Consider the following 26,780-nt stretch of genomic DNA (forward strand, 5'->3'; position numbering starts at 1 on the left):
TATCATCCATTTGACTGGGCATAAGTTCTAGCCCAGATGATATGTCCAATGTGTCAATTAGTAAACTGCATTGATAATCTCTTCTAAAACATATGTTAAGGGTGGGAGAGATGGCTCAATAACAGAACATGTACAAACAGCCCTTGAAGAGGACCTGAGTTCAGTTTCCAACACCCATGTATGAATGCTCATAACTGCACAGGCATTCTCAGCCAGATTTGGAGGGGTAAATTCAGAGGCAATCTTAGCCTTCACCCTGAGGGACCAAAGGAAGAGGAGCAGGCACCTACACATCTATACTTTTGAAGGTACAGTCTAATGGAGTCTTGAAACCTAACATACTAGCATGCATACCTTTTGAGTGTATGGAGATATTTGTGTGTCAAGGATCCTTGTTCCTTCTAAATATCTCTGTTACACAAAGCTGTCTTCACCCTCAGGCTAAAGATGCTGAACTCAGGTCCAACAATGTTCAGAGAAAAAGCACAAGGCTTCCTTCTTCACCCCTTTTTAATTGCATGCTCCCTTCTCTCTCTCTCTCTCTCTCTCTCTCTCTCTCTCTCTCTCTCTCTCTCTCTCCTCTCACCTCACCATTTTCTTTAATTAAGACTGAACATGTTTTTCTTATTGGTCTATTTTTAGAGTCTTCATCCTGAATCACCTGTTCCTGGGTAATTCTTTGGCCAAGGAAAAGATCTATACTTAGAATTTGTTTCTAAACTCAAAGTGTTGAGTTGAGTTTCCTCACATGTATGGCTTATGGCTCCAATATTATTGCTTATAGGTTAGGAAAGCAGAGGCTAGAGAGATTCTAAATAGAACATCTATGTCCACATGCATCTACCAAGAACATACATCTTTCAACTGATGTGACCAACCAGATGGAGATTCATAAAAATAATGCTGATATGAGTTTTCTAGGCCATGTTCTTGTTACCAAGATTTTCATGGAACTTAGATATCATGCAAAGTACTTCCAGTGATTAAGGGAAAGAGAATGGAATACCAAAGGAAAACAGCTAAGATACTTCCATTGGTGGTGGGCATGTAAGGTTGCTTGCTGACATCTTGGTAGATCCAGAAACAGAGTGACTGGGGCCAGGAATAGGACTGGGTTATAGAGAGATAGTCAAAACTATCTCTCTACTTCCTTCCTCCATTGAAATTCCATGGCTTAAAATTTCCATATCTTCACATAACAGAAGCACCTGCTGGTGACATGGTGTTCAAGCACATGAACCTGTGAAAAAATTTTGAGCTCAAATCATAATGTTGCTACGGGCCTCTCCCAAATGTAAGTAACTTGTATACACTTAATAATGTAAATTAGTAAGTTTATACCACAGTTGTACCCACTTTATACTCTAGGAAATATTTATTACTCAGTCCAGGATCACATGGTTAATAAGTGATAGTTCTGAAAATTAAATACACATAGTTGTATTTTGGAATCTTTAACAATAACACGCTGCTTCTTTATTATATCATACACACATGATTCACTTCCTGTCTTTATGTGATGAGCTATGTATGACCTGTGTAAGTTGTTAAGTCATACCTCTTAAATTACTCAGCACAATCTAGGTGATCAATGCATATACAGGGAAAGAACAATGAAGAAAAGAGACAGAAAGAAGACTGATTTGTCTTTTATAACATTTATTTAATTATTAACTTATAAATACTGGATACTAAGTGATACAGAGAAATAAATTGGAAAACTTCCTCATTTAAAGCTCCTGTAATTGAATTAAAATCTATTTCATTATTATACAATTTTTATTAACTTTTTTCATATAGTTTTGTCATTTTTCCTTCCTCCAACTTCTCCCAGATACTCCCCACCTTCTTACCTATTCAGTTTTATGTTTTCTCTCTCTCTCTCAAAAACAAAAATAGAAAGGTATTTTATTTTTACAATATATGTTATTATTTTTAATTATGTATGTGCACAAATGAGTCTGCGTGTGGGTATATCCATGTGTCTGTAGGTTCACACAGAGGTCAGAAGAGGGCATTAGATTTCTTGGACAGGAGTTACTTGCAGTTATGAGCAGTGAGAACAAAATAATCAAGTCTTAATTAAAGAGAGGGGTGAGATGACAGGGAACAGAGAAAGATGAAGGAAGGGATAAGAGGAAAGAGAGCATGCAATTAAAAAGTGGGAGTGGGGGAAGCCTTGTGTTTTATCTCTAAACATTGTTAGACTCAGGTTCAGTGTCTTTAGCCTGAGGGTGAAAGCAACTTAGTGTAGCAGAGCTATTTAGATTGTAGCTAGATCCTTGATGCACATCAATCAACCAAATGTAAAATCTGATATGTTTGAGGATATTTCCTTCTATATGATCTTATAAATTTTCTCTTTTATTTGAGCCAGTCTGGATGAGTGTTTATTAGTAATAGCATAAAAGTATCCTAATAGACAAAAAAATGTCATACATTTTAAAAATAAAACTGACAATATCAAATCTAAAGTATCCTATCTTGCATTTCCATTCACCAGAAGCATTCTCTATGTCATTAGGTAATCTTTATAAATATAATTTGAGGGTACATTATTATATTTTTAAAAAATGCATCATGTTTACTTAACTCCTCACATATTTTGGGTAATGAGATCATTTCTGTTTTTTACTGATAAATATCATTAAGGTCAACATCCATAGTCAATCCTATTTCGTTCTTGAGTAGAGATACAAAAGTAGAATTAATTGTTTTTAAAAATGAATCTCTCAGAGACTCTGAATATTTCCAAATTGCTTTCTAGAAAAACCAAATCAATTAATATTCCTAATAATACAATGTAACAAAATATATTTCACCATGATTAAAACTATAAGCATGCTGGTCTAGTGATTCTGCTGTGTGTGTTTCATCACTGACTGGTTCCATGTATTCTTTTCCTCAATAATATTGTTCATAATCTAACGACATTTCTAATTGAGGACTTGTTTTATATTTCCTTCTAGACGTGTGTCCCTAGGACTAATACTTGCCTAGTAATAAGTGCAGTGAAACATAAGTGTATCATTTACTTGAACCCTCCAAAATGCTGTTAGCTAGGTTTAATAATATCCATTTTACATGGAAAATGAAGGTTCAGAGGTTAAGCATTCTGCTCTAACCATCAGCTATGTATGTTTCAAGTTCAAGTACAGGCCCTCAGACAATCACCTTCCAACTTGACCTTTCTACTTGGAATGACTCAGCTCTTCTAGTAGATGCAACCTTATATTGGAGAACTCATCTGTTTATCCATACACAGGGAATTAATATTGGTGTTCAGTGTAGAAAAAGATAAGATGATAGATGTATTTTCTACTAGATATATTTTCTATTATTCTATGACACATATACCTCAGCTCCATGAAAGAACCCTGATTTTGCAATTTTAAGCAGTTCATAAAGTGATGCTCAATACATGAAGCCCTCCTAATTCTGAATATCTGCTTCCTGCTTGCTAGCACTAGCAGGGTTAATTGAATTTCCCAGCATGAACTGATGTGATGATATAAACAGTAGCAAGTTATCCAGAGCTCATATTTGCATAGAAATTCTAAAAGCAACAGAGGAGGAAACTATTGAAGGTTATCAGAGTAAGAACTACAGAGCAATATGTTTGCAATATCATGCAAGAGCAACCAGAGAGGACTGGGGTATAGAATAAAAATAGATGATCTAGCATATCCAAAGCTCTGATTTCCACTTTAATATCTCCCTTCCTCTCCCTCTCCCTCCTGTCTCTCCCCTCTTCCCCCCCAGAAAAAAATTTATATTTGCCCAACAACCAAGATCAATTAAATGAAAAATCTCAGGTGGTACTTAGATATCAAACATTTTTTTATGCACTAAACATTTGTCATCACAAGTTTGAACACTAGTGCTGTAGGATAACATGTGGAATTTCTTGTCTTGAAACTGTGCTCTTAAATTCAAGAGTCCTATGGGAGAAACATATCTTCCCTTTTCCTTAACTCTGCTCCTGGCCAACAGAGTTGAGGAACTTGACTACACAGTACTACTGCTATCATGTTGTGTTTCCAAGGACATAGTCCAATGATTTACTTCTTCCAACTAAACTCTATCTCTTAATTTTCACCATTCCCAATAATTCTATGATATTAACTCCACCCCACCCTTACACCTTTTCATCCAAATTTTTGCCTCACTGTGACTTTCCTCCTGCCATTAGTTAAACAGATGCTACTTATGCTCAGTGTGCTTCAATGTCAATAGCCTTAAAGGACATTTTTTTCCACTATGACTACAACCAGACCCTTCCTTTTTTCTTTCTTCTTTTTTGAAGAGGGATACAGGTAAGAAAAAGTGAAGACAGCTGGAACCCTAGGTCTGTCAGAATCCCCTCCACTCTCCCTGAGCACCCACTGCCCTAAATAAAAAATAACCAACTATGGGGGAACAGCTGAGACAGTGATAGAAAGGCTGGGACTGGGCATGGAAGGACTCCCAGAATTGAAGGCAGCAGTGAAGATGCCATGCATGTGCTGGGACAGCCTGAGGTGGCACTGGGTGAGTCACTCTATCCTTCAGTGGGCTCATTTTATATGGCCACATTTCCTCTGAACTCTCTTTCCTATCCCTACAAGCAACTAGACTCTTAAACTCTTTCAGTGGAGAACAACTATGCCAACACCCAGGTTACATATCAAATGGTCAGCAGGCATTCCAAGAGTCACAAATCTACTTATCAGATGAGCTAAGATATCCTAAAACAGAGCTATGACCAGGAATAGATATTAGCCCAAGGGTAATTAAAAGGGCAGAATAATGCTTGAATTTAAAGATAAAGATCTGAGTATGTGGAAAGACAAAGAAGCCCAAAAGAGAAGAATTTAGAGTCAAGAGCAGATGAGATACAGTAGTTCTGGTCTCACAGGAAAGAAATTGGAGGCAGGTGTGAGCATCAAAATTTCATGCATAGGCTGGTGTTGGATCCTTTCTGCCTTTCAGTTTCCCCCTATGTAACTGCTAGCAGCAGATCAGAACTGAAACATTAGTTTCATCTTGTGTGCCAAGTCCGATGAGGATGAGTTTGTAGTCATTTAAGTACTGAATTGACAAGGATGGGCTCGTAGAGCAAGACCACAGTGATGCCTGTCATGAATACCAGGAATGAGAATACAGTCTGTATACTTGGTATTCTCCATCTCTAGAGTGGCTTGCTTCTAAATTTATGGTGCATCTCTAACATTCTGACCCATACATCCATGACAATAATGCAAGATTTTTTACTATATCTCATCTCTCTTTAAATGTGTGCCTATTGTCTGACATCATGAAATCTGCAGAAAAACACGATACAAGAAAGAGTTAAAAGAGAACATTTCCAGTACTTCTCCTTTTCTCTCAAATCACATTTTTGAAGTCTGGAGGCTACAATGTACACCCACTTGAGAAGAGTATGAGGGGAGACAGCTGGAAAAATAGAGGACAGCTGTAAATTATTTAGTACTTTTTTGCTTTACTTGAACTTTCCAGAAAAACATAGGCACTGATGTGGCTGCTGCGTACACCTTGCACATTCAATTAGAAATGTGCAAGCTTAGGCTGCAAGAATGAAGCAACCAAAACATGTGCTCAAAAATGGCAGGAAGATTGTGTTTGGTGATTTGTGTATTCTAGTAAAGGTTGTCTCTCCTCCAAGAGCTGAGGTGTGTCGGAGAATAAGGATGCTTGGTGGAAGCTCAGATCCATGGTGTTAAAGGATGTTGACCATTGAGGTTAGGAAAGGATCTTCTTTGGGCTCAGTTCTCCTATGGCCATGTAGCAGAGGCATTTGTATAACCAAATGTTCTCGACTGGGATATTAAGATCTTAAATATTTTAGAAATATGTTTCTTTCTGTTCTTTTTTTTTTTTTTTTTTTTTTACTGTCCAAGAGGTCATTATCAACCTCTCGCCTAGACTCTCATTATAACCATTTTAAAAAGGTGTATGTTTGTTCACATATATGTGTTTATCTGTCCATACACATATGTGTGAAGGCCAGAGGACAACTGAATGCATTGTTCCTCAGTTGAAAATTCATCTTTTATTTTTCTTTTGGACAGGATCTATCACTGACCTGGAACTTGTCAAATGCTAGACTGAGTGGCCAGTGAGTATCAAGGATTCTCCTTTTCAGTTCTAGGATTACAGATGTGTACCACCAGCTTTATTTATAAAGATTCTAAGCTTAGACCCAAACTCAGTTGGAAGCACATTGCCTACTAATCTATCTTTCTAATGTTTAATTTTTTAAAATTTCTTTCTGATATATGCTGTCAACTGAATATATTCACTCAACTCCATTTTTCCCTTACCTCTTTATCTTTCTTCTCTTTGTTCCCATAGTCATTTTCAGTTCTGCTTCCATTTAATCTGTTCATGTATGTGTTTGTGTGGCTATATAATATCTAGGAGCCACCAATAAAGGAAAACATATATGTCTTTCAGAAAAATCTGTAATTTGCTTAATATGATTATCTCCAGCTGCATCCATTTTTCTGAAAAGGACATAATTTCATTTTTCATGGCTGAATAAAAGTCTATTGGGTGTACATGACAGTAGTCTTACTTATTCTCTGCTCTTGGATAACCAGTTTGGTACCATAATTAGCTATTATTGATGTGCTGGTATCTCTGTAATATGTTCACTGATGTCTCTTATCACTCTCTTTACTAATTGTCTGATTTTGTAGTCCTGTCATCCACCTTGATTCAGAGTGGCCTTTTGAAAACATGTACCTCATAGTATAGCTCACTCTTAAGCCTTCTTCATGATCTCCTTAGTATCCAAAGTCCTGAAACATTTCAAGACAACTGAGCCCTGCCTGTGGCTTCAGACCTTGTCTTGATCTGTTATACCCAGGTGAGCTACCTTCCACACTTTAAGATTTCTTACCTTCATTGAATTGTTTCACTTGCCTTATCAAAGATAGCTAATCCACTTTGTCTACCTGACTAAACCTTTACCAAATCCTTCAAGTGAGCAATGTACTACAGTGGCCCTAATTGTCTTTCTTTGTATATTTCTCTCTTCTTCTTGACAAGAACTTCACCATGGTAGGAATTCCTTCTTAATCACTTCTAATTTCTACTATTCAAATACATGCCACACACAAATTTCTTGCCTAAATAAGTGAATACAAAGAAAGTTCCTACCTATTCTATAATAAAGAAAGGAAAGTTAAAGGTTCCTACTCTTTAGTAAATCAACTCAAAGCAGAGTTTGAGAAGATGGAAAAGATAAGCCAATGGAGATACCAAACAGTGTAAATGGAATACTTAACGTCATCAAAGTACATTATATATAGGTAGGAAAATCCCATTAGTTTGTAAAACTACTTATTATTTGTTATCAAGTATTTTTAGTTTGCCAAGAAATTTTAATATGTCTTTAAAAGATATAATCAAAGTCTATTTCAAATGTCCATGTCTTATAATAATCTATAAATTCCCATCCTTCTAACTGACCTTCCTATTTTAATGACTCGAAGACTAGCAATTCTAGCACCTGGATAAATGTGATTTCAGAGCAGAGGGAAAGTCTGGCAGGAGAAGAATTGACTGATTCACCAAGAAATAATAGTCCCTTGGTACCTGTGTCCTTCCTGTACACTCATTGAACTTATGATATTTGAGTCTTTGTCCAGACATCTGTCTCCCATCCCTCTGTGCTTGTGTGTTGTGTATATGTTCATGTAGGGTTTTTTTGTGTCTACGTGTGTATTTAAGTGTCTGTGTATACGTATGTGTGTATGTGTGTGTCCATGTGTGTAGGTGTGTGCACGTGTGTGAGGGAGGGTGTTTGTGTGTGTGTGTGTTAGAGATAAGACTGAGATCTTTAATATTTCATTTTAAAGAAACAATCCCAATTATACTAAGATGAAAAATGGAGTCATCTAGTGTTACATACTGCTGGAATTTTTTTTTCTGACTGGCATTTGACAATTTCCATTTGCAGAAGGAATTCCCATTTAATCTAATTAGACTCTCTCTCTCTCTCCTGTACTAGGTCTCCATCACTCATTAGTTTCCAGCTGTGTAACACATTACAAGGGATTTTCTAATTACCTTTATTTTGTAGGCATCCTTACCTGCAGGTGACCAATGGATGATCACCCAAGCTATACTGACAATCAGCACTGACCCATGACTTAGCTCCTCATATTTGCTATTTTCTCCCTCATCTTATTTGGAACCAAAGAACAAAGTTACTATACAAAGATTATCACCAAACAGGACTTGTAAGGACCAAGTTTCCAGAGGTGAAGAAATGAGAATTTGTATCTGAGTTTACTACTTAATAAATGAAGCCTAGATTTTATTTAGAACAATTTCTTTTCAATCAAGTCACACTGATGATCTATCTCTGCTTTCTGTGCTTTGCCTTGCAAACCTTCTAGTTGGTTGCTGTTATGTGCAGTCTCTTATACAGATCAGCATCCATTGAACAATCTCTATAATTGGAGAACGTGTATATGTTGTCACCCCAAGGGCAGCCACATCTAGAAAGTGAAGTGTATACTGATCATGACTACATAGGAAAAAGGAATAGGAAATGGGCTGCCCCTGTCAATAGCCCAATGAATGATTGGCTTGGGCCTTTTATAGTTTTCCTCTTAACTTTTGTTTCCCAAGTTTCAAGAAGCCTTTGTGATCAAGCCCAGGCTCTCACAGTAGGTTACAAGAGGTTGACTGCCTCTTATGCCAACATGCTGAAGACTAGAAGCTTCTAAAATTAAATAGGTGTGTGTGTGTGTGTGTGTGTGTGTGTGTATGTTTCTATGTGGTTTTATGATACTTAGGTAGACATGGAAAAGACAAGGTCTAAACATAAACATGTACACATAACCTACAGGTAGCTCTGTACATTATAATCCATTGTTTTGTGCATCAGCACTTGTGGGATATTTTTAGGACTTAGAAACTTTTGAATTTTGAAATATTGAAGATTTAGGATTTTGGATATAAGATTAGTGATGCTCATCTACTGCTTGTTTCTAGTGCTACCACAGAGACTTCTGTGTCATACCCACGTGTGTCAATGTGCCCGCCAAGCCCATGTGTTATAGGGACTGAGTTATACACTGAACAGGATATATATATATATATATATATATATATATATATATATATATATATATATATATATATGTGTGTGTGTGTGTGTGTGTGTGTGTGTGTGTGTGTGTGTGTGTGTGTGTGTGTGTGTGTATGTATAATGTATGTATATGTGTTTGTGTAGATGTCACTATAATACTGCACACATACCGTGTGTATGTACATATATAGTATATGCTATATCAGCACTGTTTCTGAACTTTAATAGAGTACGTACTGTGTACTGTGGATCATCACTCAACAAAGACTGAAGTGGAAATTTCTGGTTTCCTTAACGATTCAATTGTGTTATGTGATGTTTTTCTGGATGCTGTCTGGTGAGAGGGCACATAATGTTTTGCTGGTGATTTATAGACTATAAATGGAACTCCACAAACAGTGAGAGGATGATTTTGCATTGCTACACTGTGCAACTCTTTTGCTGGTCTTTCCTGGTCTTCATTGGTCTTCAGTTCATAGAGAGAAACACATCAAAGAATATCACTTCTCATGGTATTCCAGCTGATTCTAACTGCTTTAGATAACTTGTGCAGATTAGGTGAAGCTGTTCCTGTTGGGTTGTGCCACTGCTACTGATTCTTGCTTAGTGTTTGCTAATGAACAAGACTGCTGGTATCCTGACAATTAAGAATGGAATTCCCCCCCCCAAAAAAAAAACTACTTCTAAACAGGTCAACAACACCTCTTTCCTATTAACCTTCTTTATCCCCTACCTCTGGTCAGTCAGTAAGAAGAAAGGTTGAAGTGCTTAAGAACCCTAAATAAAGTAGGTTTTGAACAAAAATCTAGGCCTAAAAAAGATAGATAGTAATACTAAAAAGAAATCATTCATTCATTCATTTAAATAAAATTTAAATAAAAAATAAAAAATTTAGGGAAGAGGGAAGTGAGTCGGACCGGGCTGGGCTCGCTGAGGAAGAGGCACCGCGTAGGGGAGGCCAGTGTCGCGTCGCGATCCGGGATGTCGAAGAACACGGTGTCGTCGGCCCGCTTCCGGAAGGTGGACGTGGACGAATATGATGAGAACAAGTTCATAGACGAGGAGGACGGCGGCGATGGCCAGGCCGGGCCCGACGAGGGCGAGGTGGACTCATGCCTGCGGCAAGGAAACATGACAGCTGCTCTCCAGGCTGCTCTGAAAAACCCCCCTATTAACACAAAGAGCCAGGCAGTGAAGGACCGGGCAGGCAGCATCGTCTTGAAGGTGCTCATCTCTTTTAAAGCTAATGATATTGAAAAGGCTGTTCAGTCTCTGGACAAGAATGGTGTGGACCTCCTAATGAAGTATATTTATAAAGGCTTTGAGAGCCCGTCTGACAACAGCAGTGCTGTGTTGCTACAGTGGCATGAAAAGGCACTTGCTGCTGGAGGAGTAGGATCTATCGTTCGTATTTTGACTGCAAGAAAAACCGTGTAGTCCAGCTGGAACTGGACATCATTCACAGGAGTGGGAGTTGCTGGTACAAAGACCAAAACAACCAAACGGCACCGCTGCCCTGTGGGTAGCGTCTGTTTCTCTCAGCTTTGCCTTCTTGCTTCCTTTTTCATATCTTTAAAGAAGAAGATTACATATCAGTTTCGTTTCATGAAAATTGAAATAATGTGGAGAAAATTTTGTCTCAGTGGGTGTGTTTGATCCTTTCATAACCATGTCAATAATATGTATCCCATTCTGTAATTTATATTCAAGTGTGATTGTGGAATTTTTAACTCTGTTGACTGGTTCAAGGGTTTTACTTTATTTTTAACCAATACTGGGAGATGTGATCAAAGTTGAGGCCAGTTTTCTAACTCATTGCTGGTCAGGAAGTGATCTTTATTTTTAAAAATGAGAGACTGGCAGCTATTAACATTGCAAAACTGGACCACACTTCCCTTTTTTAAGCAAAATGTGTTTCCAGAGCAAGTAGTGGGTGAGCCCACTACCAGTTTCCAGCTTTCTTTCCACTTGCTTCCAGCTGATGCTATGAGTGTAAGTATGCTACTTCCTGTTAGCATCCAGTTATCATGGCCTCTCAATCTCTTTGTGGTGACCCAGGGTCCAGAGCAAGGAGTCTTGCTCTATATAAATGTATTTACACAATATACGCCTGTTTGGCACAAACATCCCATTTCCTTCTGATAATAAGGCTACCTGGGGAAATTATCCCAAGTCAGAGAAAGGACTCCAGCAGCCTCTGAATGAAATACTTTCATCAGAAATAAGGTAGCTGCCTTAGACATTTACACAAGTATTCACTGTAACATTTCATGTGCCCTATGATGTCTTCAGTGTTCTTCAGGTAATGGGGATCTCAGAAAATTTGGTTCTGATCCAAATATATAGTCTGTGTTTCAGCTCAGTGTTTTTTAAGAAAGAAAAATGCCACACAGTAAAAGAAAGAAGTGTTTACTTTGTTGGACAAACCAAATCGGTTCTCAAAAAATGACCGGTGCTTGTAAAAAGTTATTATTACAAAGTAGTTCCGAAACCAACCACCTGAACGCGCATGGCAGAGTCAGCCTGGTTGTCTTTCCCTGAGATGCTGATTCTAGAGTCGCTGACTGAGGTGAGAACCAGTGCAGAAACTCTATAAACTGCTGTTTTTGATACCTGCTTTTTTGTTTTGTTCTGTTTGGTAAAATTATGATAAACTTCAGAAAATAAAATGTCAGTGTTGAAAAAAAAATAAAAAAATAAAAAATTTAAATAAAAAATAAAATTTTAAATAAAATTCATTCATTCATTTAAATAAACTTAATCAGCACCTTCATCCCTCCAGGTGTGTGCAAACTAAGGGTTCTTGGTCTCTCCTCTTTGCTTTTACAGCCTCTTCTCAAGTCTATCATCTGATATCCTATGGACATTCTACCTTTGTCCTTTTCTTTTCTTTTCTTTTTTTGGTATGGAAATAACATTAAAGTTATTTTTTAAGTTATCATTGAACTTGAAAAGTCTAACATGACATTTTCATACGTAGGTGTGATTACATTTTGTTCTGATTTATCTCTCATGATCCTTGCTCCCTTGGGTTTATTCTATTCATTCTCCCAAATAGTCCCCTGTCCTACCTTCATGTCACATCAGCCTTTTTAGCTATTTTTCTTCCCATAAAGCATTATGCCTATTTTCTAGCTCTAAAGTTTTTTTTTTAACTAGGTCAGCAGATTTTAATCCCAATACACCATAATGGGATAATATGATAGATTAAGCCTCAACAGTCTCAATTTATTCCTAAACAGACTTAATTTAATTTTCCTTTTCTAATAAACCTAATTTATCTCAATGGAAGTGTGACACATTTGATTAGACATGGTGATGCTGAGAGCAAGCAGTCTCATAGACCAGGGACTGTGTGTTCAGGGCAATAAGAAATCAAAGCTGAACAAGGGTCCTCAGCCTCACTATTAGTTGTAATTTTTCAAAACCCCAAGTTTAGTTGTCCCTTGGCTGATCCATAATTGGAGAAATAATTTGCACTGGGAGAAGTGATCCAAGGTCACTCCTCTGGAATTGCAGAAGAGAAAACATAGTACCAAAAATAATCCAATGTACCTACGTGCTTGCTCTATATCACAGTGGTCAGAAACCCTGCAGTCCTGGTAGGAGGGTACAACAGGATCTCTAAGAGATGAATTTTTGTCAATGCAATGGTTTTTTAACTCATAATTTATGCCAAAATATTCAATGGTTGAGTAATTATTAGAAATCTATATAATAGTTACTAAGAATAGAAAATTTGGGGGGAGCTGGAAAGATGACTCAGCTGTTAAGAGCATTGATTGTTCTTCCAGAGGACCCAGATTTTGTTCTCAGCACCCACACGGCTGTTCACAACCATATGTTACTCAAGTTCTAGAGGATCCAACACCCTAAAATAACTGACAGAGAAAGACCCTGTATCCATTTTGAACAAAAAAGAATTTTTAAAAAGAGCCCTGACGAAAGGTCTCTTGAGTTCATGGGCACTTATGGAGCATCATGACAGTGCTGTACAGCAGCAGGATGCATGAAGGGTGACATCAGAGTTTCATCACCTCCCTGGGAGCATGGATCCCACTGTGTATTGTTGCCTAATGGAAGCATGTTTTGTCAGTGACAGTGAAGAGAAATTCTATGGCTAGACCAAGAGTCATTAGAGGGAAATATTGGCTTCTTTCCACTGAGGGGGGAACAAAGCCACAAGAACCTGTCTCACCTGCTTAAGTACTGATCCTAGTCAAGGAGTCCAGTTTCTGACTAGAAGTTGTACTCTGGACATCAGCATAGGGACCACAGAAGGACAAATGTGGGTAAGTAGCCACATAAGACCCCTCTATCCCCCAAAAATACTGGGGTTCCTAGGTCTTAGAGGACAATCCACAGACTATATTAAGAAGCAGAGAACTCTTCACAACACAACCAGATACCCATGGCAAAGATGAGATTAGGAATTAAGCATAAGATGTCAAAGAAACTACAATGTATTTCAGTGTTCAGTCTTTTCCGAACAGTACTATTTCTGTCTTAAATAAAAGGTTTATATATATATATATATATATATACATATATATATATATATATACCTTTTATTATATATATATAGTGTGTGTGTGTGTGTGCAAGCATATGTGCGTGCACATATGTGTACACACATACATACACACTAGAAATACTGAGAAAATGAGGCTAATAAAAATTAACTATATGGATTTATGAATCTTGTGTTGTAGAACTAAGTGTTGAGTGAGATTTCAATCCAAGTTGATTCAAAGACCACACTTAAAAGCATGAGTAGCAAATGATTCAGCCCAAAACAGAATGGGAATGGCCAGTGGCATTGAGCTGATATACTTTACTGGATTAGAATTCAGGAGACAATTTCAAATAAGAAAAATGTTGAGATAAGAGTGAATACAAAGAGTGAAAATAAATTTACAACTTAGGGCACAATTCCAAAGTACTGCTGAAAATTAAAGGATATGATTTAAAAACAATATTAGGAGCTAGGCTTACAGTTCAGTTGGCACCTTGGCTACCTAGTGTACATGAAGCCCCAGGTCTGATCCTGAGTACCACACAAAACAGGTGAGGTTGTGCATTCCTGTAGTTCTAGCTCTAGGGGCATAGAAACAGAAGGATAAGAAGTTCAAAGTCATTCTTGGCTACCTATTAAGTTTCAGGCCAGTCTAGGACTACATGAGATCTCCTGTAATCTCAAAATACCAAAAGAAAATCTAAACAAAACTAACCACACAATATAAGGAAGGCTAAAGCACTCAGCTGCTTAAGAATAATGACAGTCTATGTTAGAGGACCATACCAGGAGGCCAACCAGCTAGAGGAACCTATAAGTTGCATCAGTTCTTTGCTTCTGCTGGGAGCCTCTGTTTATCTCTCTTGTCAGTATCCTGTCACAGGCTCAGGAATACTTCTTTGCTTTTTCTGTCTGGACATTCTTGGCTTTCTCTATGTATGGAGGGAAACCAGGCAGCCTACCCCACTAGTTGTTAGGATTGTTTAGCCTATACTGTGTTTCTGGAAAGGTCAAGTATGAATGTCACTGGAGATGGTGGGGTATATGGGGCTTCTCTTTTCCCTACTGTCTAGAAAATAATCACTATACATATTTACTTTGCCTGCTTTCTCTCTGGAACTATGTGAAGTGTAGGAGGCCAGTTTCAGGTACTTGGTTCTTTCAATAGTACCATGATCACCCAGTACAGAGTCACACACCTTTCTTTGTGCCTCATTACTCTCAGCACCTGACTTCATGTTCCAGAAAACAACTGTTATTCTGCAGTGTTTTTCTATCATATTGTACATGAACCTCTACATGTAGACTCTAATTTTGATCTTTTCTCAGAGACCCAACAATATCTGTGGAATATGGAGGGGACTCAATGAAAACTTGGTCAATGGACTTGGTGAGTTCAGAGGACCTCCATGCCAAAATATATAATGTGAAGTCCCTGGAAGAGATGATGGTTACTATAGTAACTCTTTGACTGCCTTTATGAAAATCTACTCAACCAGTGATGGCTGCTCTTTTGCTCTGGCTATGTTTCTGAATACAGCAGAGGCTTGAGCATTGGTGTAGGTGCTAGTGGCTGGGACCATGTACATATGTAAGACAATGGCAGTTTCTCTCCTCCTAGTGTTCTCTCTCAGAGTATGTATTAGATAGCAGCAATATCATAGGTATTACCACAAACTGGATGGCAAAACCCACAGAAATTAATTTCTCATATTTCTGGAAACTCAAAATCTAAAAGCAAGATGTCAATGGGGTCAGATTCTGGGGAGACCTCTTTTCTTGGTTTGCCTGGCCTTCTCTTGCTTTTGTGTCTTCCATGTGTAGCTATATTTCTCTACGTTCAAATCCCCTCTTCTTATGAGAACATTAGTCATAGTAGATTAAAACTTAGCTTAAAGGTCTCATTTTAACTTAATTAGCTCTTTAAATAGTTTGTCAGAAAGTATATCCACTTTGTTAGCTGGGAGTTAGAATATCAAATTATGAATCTTCCTGGGACATGATTCTCAGAAGAATGTGAATCGCTGGTAGCACTAAGCTGATGTGAGCCCAGGAAAAAGCCATGCCACATGTATGAGCACACACAGATACCATTCTATGGTCATGAGATGTTATCAAGGTTTGACTAGTAAAAACTTGGAAGGGACACATAGCAGTGAGTGGTTGAGGTGGGACAATGTGGAAAACAGCCCTGGACTATTAGCTAAGATGTATGAGATGAAGCCCAATTTTGACTCTGATAACTGAGATTCTAAACTTACTGATCTTTTGAATTTTGAGGGTTGCGGGAATAATCCTTGGGGGACGGAAAAGCCAACGCAAATGGATTTAACTCAAAGGGTTTCGTACTGATCTATGTACCAGGAAAAAGAAAGAAGAAATGGCAAAATGACCTTTAGGTGTAGCTGAGTCCTGGCTCTGGCTGATAGAATCAAGGCTGTTATTTCATCTGTCATCTCTGCTTTCTTGTTGATCAAATTCTCAGGAAAGTTTTCCTAAAGCTCCTTGGTCTCTGACCTTTCTCATTTTATTAAATGACCCAACTTAAACCAGAACTGCCAGGAGCCTCCTGGCCCTGAGAAGGTAGTTGCAGGGGCACAGAGTAGGACTCTGGTGATGGCTTTAATGTCTGAGGATCTCTCGGGGCTTTCTGGCTCTCTGACCTGTACTGAAATGCTGATTGTAACTTCTAAAGAGTCCTAACAATTTCTTGCTCCTTCTGAGGGTAAGACATTGGTGGCTTAGGTGATTAACACCTAAAGCATAACAGTGGAAGATTAGTCAATGTAGCCTTTGTTATATCTCAGCAAGAACTGCTGGGCTCTAACTTTCACCCTGCTAGTCAGAAGATCCAGGAAGATAAGACTTAGAGATATGGTTTTAGCGTTTATTACTAAGTTGTTAAAAGTTTCCTATGAAAGCTATCTAAGGGAAAAAGCAGAAATATCCTAAGTGGGGAAAGGAAAAAATTCTACTCTATCTGGTGAAAGGGAAAAAATTCTATTCTATCTCTCTATTCTGTCTGCCTCTCATCTCTTTGTTCTCAGTACTTATACATCTTACAGAATACATGATCACATGTTACAAAGTTCATCACAAGTGCACACCAAACATCAAATCACAAATTGAAATAGAAGTTTACAACACAGAATGTTTACATGCATACCCATTAGGAGTCATTATCTGGCTAAACATCCATCACCTGTCTAGCTCCACAGATTCATTGAAGGTTTAAAACTATAAGTAAGTTATTAGTGAAGTTTTGTATAGATACACCCAGGCAATATTTTATCTTCTGTCCTAGCACCTCTAATAAATCATTAGTTCCCTTTTAATGACCTTTGGTTAATTGTTTTACAACCTCTTGGAATGTGCTCTGAGTAAGAGAATGTCTGGTTACTATCTAAGAACAATTAACTGGTGACATTTGAGAGACTGGCAGAGTTCTCATTGCACTCTTGACTATCAGAAAAGGACCTAATAGCAATCCCATTATAAAAGAGCTTAATAATCACAGATATAATTTTAATTTTAGGAATTCTAATAGGATCATCATTAAGACTTATGAAGTCATCTATTTGTCTATATAGCATCACTACAAGACAGTACATCTTTGTGGATCTGCAGAGATCTGCTCCAATTGGGTATGCTATTGCTTAGTGATTGTTATATATGTTTAATAATAATAATAGGAAAAGCATATTAATAGCAGGACTCTTTCCTAAAAATGAGTCCATTACAGGCTTGCTTAATAAGGATGGCTCCTGACACAGAACATTCAAGACTACCTTTACCTATGCTCCAACTATCTTCTCCATTTCCTGTCTATCATGAGCCCTTTAGGGTCCTCACAACACATCCAACATCTACCCTCCCAACTGAATTCTCAGCTGTCTCTTATGCTTCCTGTGACTTAATCTCCATATGTCAACTGGTGTTACCTTAAAGGTATAGATCCTTTCCCAACTTGAAACTCTCCCAAAATACAAATTCCCTCACAATGAAGTTCCAAGTGTTGGGCTTCAATTTCCTGTAGGCTGTGGTTGCTACTGTTACCTCTCTGCCCTCAACTCATTCTACTTACCTTGTTCATTCTTCTCTAGAGACATTGATCATTCTGGTATTTCTCAAAAACACCAAATTAACAGTCACAGTCACAACAGTGTCAAGAGCCATAATAGGACAAGCTAATAACTAGCAGGTGATATTCCTGAGATGGTCTGCTTTGGATTATTATATAATCTGTGACAGGCTTGTTCTTATTAAGCAAGGTTGTATGGCAATACATTTTAGGAAAGATTTCTGGTATTAATATGTTTTTTCTGTTATTATTAAATATATATAATAATCACTAAGTATTAGCACACCCATTTGGAGCAGATCTCTGCAGATCCACAAAGATGTACTGTCTTGTAGTGATGCTATACAGACAAATAAATGACTTCTTAAGTCTTAATGATGATCCTATTAGAATTCCTAAAATTATATCTGTGATTCTTATGCTCTTTTATAATGGGATTGCTATTAGGTCCTTTTCTGATAGTCAAGAGTGCAATGAGAACTCTGCCAGTCTCTCAAATGTCACCAGTTAATTGTTCTTAGATAGTAACCAGACATTCTCTTACTCAGAGCACATTCCAAGAGGTTGTAAAACAATTAACCAAAGGTCATTAAAAGGGAACTAATGATTTATTAGAGGTGCTAGGACAGAAGATAAAATATTGCCTGGGTGTATCTATACAAAACTTCACTAATAACTTACTTATAGTTTTAAACCTTCAATGAATCTGTGGAGCTAGACAGGTGATAGATATTTAGCCAGATAATGACTCCTAATGGGTATGCATGTAAACATTTTCTGTTGTAAATGTCTATTCAGTCTATGATTTGATTTTGTCTGTGAACTTCTGATGAACATTTTAACATGTGATTGTGTGTTCTGAAAGATGTTTAAGTACTGAGGACAAAGAAAAGAGTCAGAACTGAGCTGAGAAGAGCTAAGCTGAGAAGTAGCATAGTACGGTAGTAACATAGAAGTAGCATAGTTATATAGTCTTAGAGAAGTAAACTTTTTATCATTATACAGCAACCCTAAATATCTTGTAAGACAAAGTCTTACCTGTGTATCTCTCATACGACCAAGTCTTACACTCCACCATCACTCTTGCCACTCTTTTGCCACAAGAAGAACCAACAAGAAAGAATATCCCTCGCCAAGGCTGGCCCACAGCACAACAGAGCTTCTGCACTTGCTTTTCCCTTTGCCTGAAGCTTTCTTCACCTACCTTCTCCATGGCTTGATTCCCCATTTATTAAGTTTATTACATTTTTCCTAAAAGTAATGAAATTACTACAAGAAAACTTCTACAACAAAGTCTCATATTTTATCTCTCAGACAAATTCTAGGCTTCACCTATTTACATTTTCTTGATTATATGCTATGTATTCACTATTCATATGTAAATTCTGTGGGAAGAAAAGTCCAGTCTGGCTGGCTCAGTGCTTTATCTCTAACAAATAATTGTACCAAGAATATGGTAAGGCTTCCTAAAGCTTTTCATTAAAGTAAAAAAGAACTGATGGTTGGGAGTCGCTAGAGGTTTTATGTGAATAGGCAGAAGGAATGTTGGGCATGTACTGATCTCAGCAGTTTTCTACATGAGAACAGCTAATCTGCTCCCATCAGTTGCTGGATGAAGACTCTCTGATTATGGTTGAACTAGGCTCCAGTCTATGAAAATAGTAGAATAACATCAGGAATCATTTCATTCATTTTGTTTTGTCTGTCTTGTTTGGTTCTATTATAGGTTTCTGGCCATCCAGCCTCGAGTTCCAGGCACAATCAGGTATGGACTACTTCTGGTGGCATGGGACTCAAGTCAGACCAGTCATTGGTTGGACAATTGTACAAGTTCTGAGCCACCATTACACCATCACATCTTGTAGGCTGGGCAACCTGTAGGTCAAAGGTTTTGTGGCTGTGTTTTTGTCCCACTTTCATCACTGGAAGCTTTAGCTGGTTCCAGAAGATTGCCAGCTCAGGTTCCATATCCTTATTACTAGGAGTATTCCCAAAGGGTTACCCTTATAGATTCCAGAGAATTTCCATTGAATATTGGTGCTAAATGCACCCTAATTACTGTCATCTCTCCCAGTACTGTCTTTCTCTCCATCCCACTCATAACCCTGCCTGATCCCTCCCATTAACATCCCCATCCAGCTCCAGTCTATCCATGAAGAAGACACACAGCCAAACATTAGGTAGAACTCAGGAAACCTTTTGGAAGGTGGAGAGGAAGGATTGTAGGACCCTGAGAGTTCAAGGACACCACAAGAACATGGCCTACAGAATCAACTAAGCAGGGCTCATGGGGCTCACAGAGACTGATTAAAAAACCACTCCAGTATGGGTCTGAACTGGTTTTATGTTATGTTTTTGTAGCTTAGCAGAGGGAATAGGGGTGTCTCTGACTATTTTGCTTTCACTTGGAACCCTATTCCTCCTATTGGGTTACCTTATCTAGCCTTGATATCAAGGTATGTGCCTAGTCTTATTGTAATTTACTTTGTTATGCTCAATTGATATACCTGAGAGGCCTGTTCTTTTCTGAAGGAAAATGGAAAAGGAGTGAATCTGTGGGAGAGAAGAGTGACGTTGGGGTAGAGACTAGGAGGACTGAAAGCAGAGGAAACTGTGACCAAGGTGTCATATATGAGAGAAGAAAAATAAAAGACAACAGCTTATAATGAGGTGTAACCATTTTTCAAAGTTTCTAGAACTGGACAGACTAACAGTTAAAAGCTAACTGTCTGCAAGCTCATCCATGATACTGAGTTTATTAAATAACTTAGGGTCAGGAAAGAAGATTAAGGTTGACTGTGGTTAAGCCTTCAAGGCTGTTTAGAGTCTTATGGAAAAAAAACCCAAGTGTGAATGAAGTATTTATTCAAAAGGAATCAGCATCCTCCATACATGGTGCTGCACCACCACGACTTACTCTGTGTTTCACTTTCCATCAGAACACATTGATTAAATATTTTCTATTTTTGTATGTGTTCAAAAGGAGTGATAGGATGGATATTGAGGAAAGGGAGGAGTCTGCCATCCTGAAAACGCTATATCATACATGGAAACTGAACTACTTAGAATACTTGAACTAGTTCATTCCCTCCTATAAATACAGCAGAGCAGCCTATTTCCAGACACTGTGACCCCTTTTCTCCTTCCAAAACCCTTATTAACAGTCTGGTTTTAAGAGCAGGTGATCAGCAGTATGACCTCATTTGTTGTGATGACAGGCTGACATTGTTTTCTGCCTACTTTCTTCACTGTCTTTCAGTCAATTGCCTTGCAATTTTAGAAATAGTTGCATTGACTCCCAAAATTTCTCTAGTCACCCTTCCATCAATACAGATCTCAAAGTTATCAGAGGTACCATTTGTCTTATTGATGTAACTCCTCCATTTTTTAAAACTAGCCTAGCTTAGATGAATCATATTAATAATACAGCAGACATCGTTCCATACCATTCCCCTTTCATCACTCCACAAATATATTTCAACTCTGGCCTCCCTCTTGAAACCATTTTTTTTCTCAGAATATTCCAGAAAATCACAATTTCAAGAGTGACAAACACTCCCTCTATGCCCTGCACCCAGTTGTCTCTGAACAGAGGGTGATTACCTTCACTGATTTTTTTTTAATTGCATTGTCTACTCAAGAAGACACACCCTTAATCAGTCTTTACTTCCAGATTGTGCATGCTCTTTGCATTGCAGAGTTCTAAGGTCCAATCTCATTGTTTGCCTCTGTACTATTTTATGAGCAGTTGTTGTCTTGGGTAGGCTTCAAATCCCTGTCTATGGTGTGAGCTTCTGGAAAGTAGATAGTGTGGTTTAGTTGCCATTGAGTGTTCATGAAGGCTGATCAGGTAGCTAGTGCATGAATGAAGAACCTTGGCAACTTGTTGGGGGAATCCTTGCCAATTGCTAAGCTTTCCTCTGAGATTTGTATTATTCTCCTACAGATTTTTGGGACTTAAATTCCAAATATTGGTCAATTTCTGCCCCTGAGTAAACTTCATGAGACTATCAACTTAGAAGATTTGCTTTGTTTCATAGTTTTAGAGCTCTCAGCCCATGAGTCCTTGGTCCCTGTTACTTTGGGACAGATTATAAAGCAAGATATGGATGTGGGATTGCATGATGGGGCAAAACTTCTCACCTCATGATGACCCAGTAGCAAAGAGAGAACAAGGAAAGGTCCATAATCTCAGGGGCACCTTTGAGTAAACCCTCAATGATAAACTTTTTTTCCATCAGGCCACACCTCCTAAAGATTCTATAACCTTGTAGTAATACCATGGCCTGGGCCTGAAAGCCTCCATACACTGGAAAATGACAGTTGTTAACACCTGCAAAAATCCATGTTCACTGTGAGAACCTGGATCCTGTCCAATGATTATCAAGACAAACATAAATCCAGTGGCTCACAAAGAAGCTAATCACTCAGGGAAATGGAGGTAGAAAACCCATCCTTTGATCCCCTGAGGAAGGACATTCCTATCTCTTCCAGCTTCTCCTAAGAACAGAGTTCTTTCCTTCTGATTATCTCACTGTGGTCTCTACTTCTAGACTCATATCACATTCTCTTATCTTCTGGGACTTTTGTGTGTGTGTGTTTTTTTCCAAACTCACTGTGATTAGATTTGGGTCCTGTCTTCTCATTTAAGATGAAATCTCAAGATTTTTAGTTCAGACATTCAAATATTCTTTTGTCTCAAAGAATTACAATTACGGGTTCTACAAATTTGAATGTGGGCTTATCACTAGGATGAGGGCACTGTGCCTTCATTCAATTTCTCTTCTTGGTAGGAGGGCCAAGACATAACAGGACCAAGACATGAACTCTATCTCTGAGGTGCTGTTAGAGCAGTGATTCCCAACCTGCGGATTGTGACCCGTTTGTGGGTTGAACAACCCTTTTACAGGGGTCATATATCATATATCCTGCATATCAGGTGCTAACATAATAATTCACACAGTAGTAAAATTACAGTTATTAAATAGCAATGAAGTAATTTTATGGCTGGGGGTCAGTACAACATGAGGAACTGTATAATTGAGTGAACAGCATTAGGAAGATTGAGAACCATGATGTAGAGAATATTTTGTTAGAATTATGTTCTTTGCTGTGTATGTTGTGAAAAGAAACTTGGAAATTCAATGAATGCCCACTGGCTAGTGACATGTCAGTCTCACCTTATTTTCAGCCTATAGATACTGTGCCATCTGCTCAAGTTTGTTCTCAGTTGCTGTGATAAAATACTGACCAAAACAACTTAGAGAAGGAAAAGGTTTATGTGACTTACACTTGAAGGTAATCAGTAGTCTATAATTGGGAAAAACCAGAGCAGTAACTCAAGGCAGGAACTTGGAGCAGAAGGCTCTCTTGAAATAGTAGGTTAACTAGCTAGATGGACCTGGGTTCCCAGTGAGCATGAAAATTATACATCTGTTTTACATAAATGGAAGTAAACTTCTTTCTGATTTTTTTTAGTGCATTATCATCTCTGACAGTTTCTGTTATACCCTGATTTTAATTGATAAAGGATATAAAGTTACCAGAGAACAAATGGCTGGATTTTTACAGATGCATGAGGTTTAATGGAACTTTGTAAATTAACTAAATCTGCTCTGACTTCCTGAAAATTATAAAAATGAGGGAATGTTAAAACTACTATAGAATAATTACAAAGCATTCTGGCTTTGTTAATAAAAATGGATGCTCAAGCATTCTCTCTCTTTTAGTTTTTGCTAGAGGCTGAATTATAGCTTACTACAGATACTGATTAAGTAATAGGGAATTGCATGGTCTGTCTAGGTCATCTACTACAGCCACAGCTTCACTGAGGTGTGATTGTCCATTCAAAATGTACAGTTCAAAGCTGTTCTGGATGTTCACAGAGATGGAGCAACCATCATCACAATCAAGCTAAGAAAAAAAATGTCATCACAAAATAAAGAAACCTCTTGCCATATACTGGCCCTTCCTTACTTCATACTCTCACTCTAAGCATTTATAACTGATACCAGTTTCCATATTCTGGACATCTAATGTAAATGAAATCATGAAATATGATATGGTACAATTGGTGTCTTTTAAAAAATGTTTTCCAGTCTCATCCACATTATATCTTATGCTATAGTCTATTGCTTGCATATTTTCTTTTATCCAGTAATTAGTAGATGGCCTTCTGTATTTAAATCCAGTTTGGGTTGAATGGTACTGCTATAAGCAGTCACATATTATTCCATTTTAAAGATTTATTCAAACCTTTGCCTTTTTCTTTTCTTTTCTCTTTTTAGTTTTGAGCTGTTACAAATTGATCCTAAGGCCTTACAAGATGTACTAAGCAAACATTCTAGCACTGAGCAGGATCCCCAGCTTTATTTGTACCTTTTGTCTTGAGATAGGTTCTCATTAAGTTTCCCAAACTGAACTTGAACTCACTCTGAAGCACAAGAAAAATTTCAGTCTTTTATTCTCTTGCCCTTGCTTCCTGAATAGCTGGAGTTATAGGCCTGTGACCATTGGGACATACTACTACAAAGTTTAACTTGATTGTAACTGGAATCAGCATGAAAACACCTAGGGTATGTTTTTGAGATTATTTCCACAATGATTTAAATGAAGGGCAAAAACTCACCTTGAATGTGGAGATCTCCATTAATGGGAGGGTACCGAGTTGTATTCAGGACTAGAAAAAAAATGAGAAGAAAGATGAAGAGGGAGAGAAGGAGGAGGAGAAAACAAAGGAGGGGGAGAGATGAACAAAGAGAAGAAGGAGGAGAGGGAAGACAAGGAGAAGGAGGAAAAGGAGGAGGAGGAGGAAGAAGAGGAGGAGGAGAAGGAGAAGGAGGAGGAGAAAGTGAGTAGAGAACAAGCATCCATCAGTCCCAGCTTTCTGACTGTAGACACAGTATTACTAGTTGCATCACACTGATCTCACCATTGCTTTCCCACTGTATGGTTTGTACCTCTGTGAGTCAAAATAAACCTGTTCTTTCTTAAATTGCTCTTATCATTTATTTTGTTACAGCAATCAGAAGAGCAATGAAGATGTTTAGTAAAATACTATCTAGAATCTGCTGACTTACTGCTCCTAATTTCACTTCCTGATAATTATTACAGAAGACACTAGTAACTGGGTTTCTCATTAATCAACTAGCTAGCATCATGGGGAGAAAACAATAAGACTCTAGTAGTAACAATAATTGTAGCCTTCAACAATGGGCATTCTTCTGTGTTAATCTCTTTCCAGTTGTTAAATTGATGCACCTTAATATATTCAGTGATTCTTCCACTGCTGATGAATCTAGGTAACTCTCATCTTGGAACATACAATATTTTAGTACAAATTTTTAGATCCTTGGGACTATAGTTGTAAGGTAAATTTTCAACAGTGTTAGAAAGTAATCTCTCTGCTGAATCTTGATGTTATTGCTATATTGATTTCCACATTCATTTAGAAATATTAATGTCATCATATTTCATCAGCAGTAGGTGCTAACTTTCACAAGGTGCTAAGTTTCACCCTAAACTGCCCCAATAAGACCTTCGTTTTTATAGATTTGATTACTAGTGAGATTAAATATTTTCATACATTACTGAAGACTAAAACTGGTTACCTAACAGATTCTTTGTGAAAAATTGAACTTAAATACACACAAACCTAATCCCAATATCCTTAGGAGCAACTGACCAAAGAGTAATACCATGTTTGATTTACAAATGATTAAAAGGAACAATAGCCAACCTCTGTGGAATTTCCAAAAAATAGCTGCAAAGTTCAATTCAATCTAATAGTTTATGTTCATTAATGGTTTGGTAGAAAAAAATAAACAGCACTGAAATTAACTTCACAGATGGCTCTAAATTGAGAGGATTTTCAATGGCAATGGATTATGAGAATTACACTCAGGCCAGAAAGGTAAGAGCTAGTAATATATAAAAACTCAATTTGTCCTGGGGAACACTGCATCAGCATAGAGAGGCAGAGGCTAGTACCCAGTATGAAAGTAGAGTGGAACCACTTCCGAATTGCAAAAGTGAGGTGGTGGCCAATCCAGGCCAGACACTCCCCTAGTACAGAAGGCCCTTGTTTCTGAGCAGGGAACTCTCTCTTTCCACTTGTTTTTGTTAAATCTACAATATTTCCAATATGCTCACATTTTAATTTTTTTCTCTCAGCTAGTGGCGCTGATTGAGAAGACTGTGGAACCTTTAAAGTGGGTCCTATGTAAAGGAAGTAAGTTACTTTTGGTGGGTCTTAAGAATTTTTCTGATTCTTCTGTCCTGTAGAGGACACTCAGGCCACCAGCTGGGAACTAACCTGGTGTACCATTTCTTACAGGGTACATTGAAATTCTATCAAATAGTGAGCTGAAGCTTGTCCTTTCCTATGTCTATCAGGTATTCATGGTCATAGTGACACAAGAATAACATAGTACATATCACATGACCACTCATACATGCTGCTCCTTTGTCTAGAAGCATTACTCCCCTTTCTTGATTCAGTCAACTCCTTGTTAGGCTCAGGTCAGTAAAGAGTCAACACTTTTAGGTTCCTTTCTCAATCTCCATCCACTCTCCACTCTTTCTGCACTCCTAGACCAGCCAATGTCTAAAGTCCCATTGACGCACAATTTGAACCCATAGCAGGATATCTACTGTGGCATAGTAATTTGGAAAATCTCTCCCATATAATGACAGAGCAAGTAGGACAGAAAACCAGTGTTCTAAACCCTATAGTTACAATGAAACCAAGTGACAAAATGTCTACTCTAACAGGATAAGAGAAGTGAAGGCAAGTCATGCCTATTCCTTCTGCAGGGCAAGAGCTATGCAAAGTAAAACAGGCAATCATTGGGAAATCTGCCCCACTAAAACCAAATGAGCCCCCACCACCAAAGAACACTAGAAATACGTTAAATAGATGTACAAGATTTACAAAGTTTACACCTGTACTTAACCAGCGGTTACAGAGAAGTTCACTCAAGACTTCAGAGGCTGCAGTAGTTCACCCCAGAGGAATCCAACAGACCTGACTATTCACACACACACACACACACACATATATATATATATATATATAT

The 26,780-nt window shown here is 37.9% G+C and overlaps 1 pseudogene; it reads left to right on the plus strand.

Annotated features, from left to right (window-relative positions):
* Positions 1 to 10,023: 10,023 nt before the first annotated feature.
* LOC114639820 lies at positions 10,024 to 11,231 on the plus strand (annotated as a pseudogene).
* The last annotated feature ends 15,549 nt before the right edge of the window (positions 11,232 to 26,780 follow it).

The sequence above is a fragment of the Grammomys surdaster genome, unplaced genomic scaffold (genome assembly GCF_004785775.1).
Source record: "Grammomys surdaster isolate TR1022 unplaced genomic scaffold, NIH_TR_1.0 125752, whole genome shotgun sequence".
Classification (NCBI taxonomy): Eukaryota; Metazoa; Chordata; class Mammalia; order Rodentia; family Muridae; genus Grammomys; species Grammomys surdaster.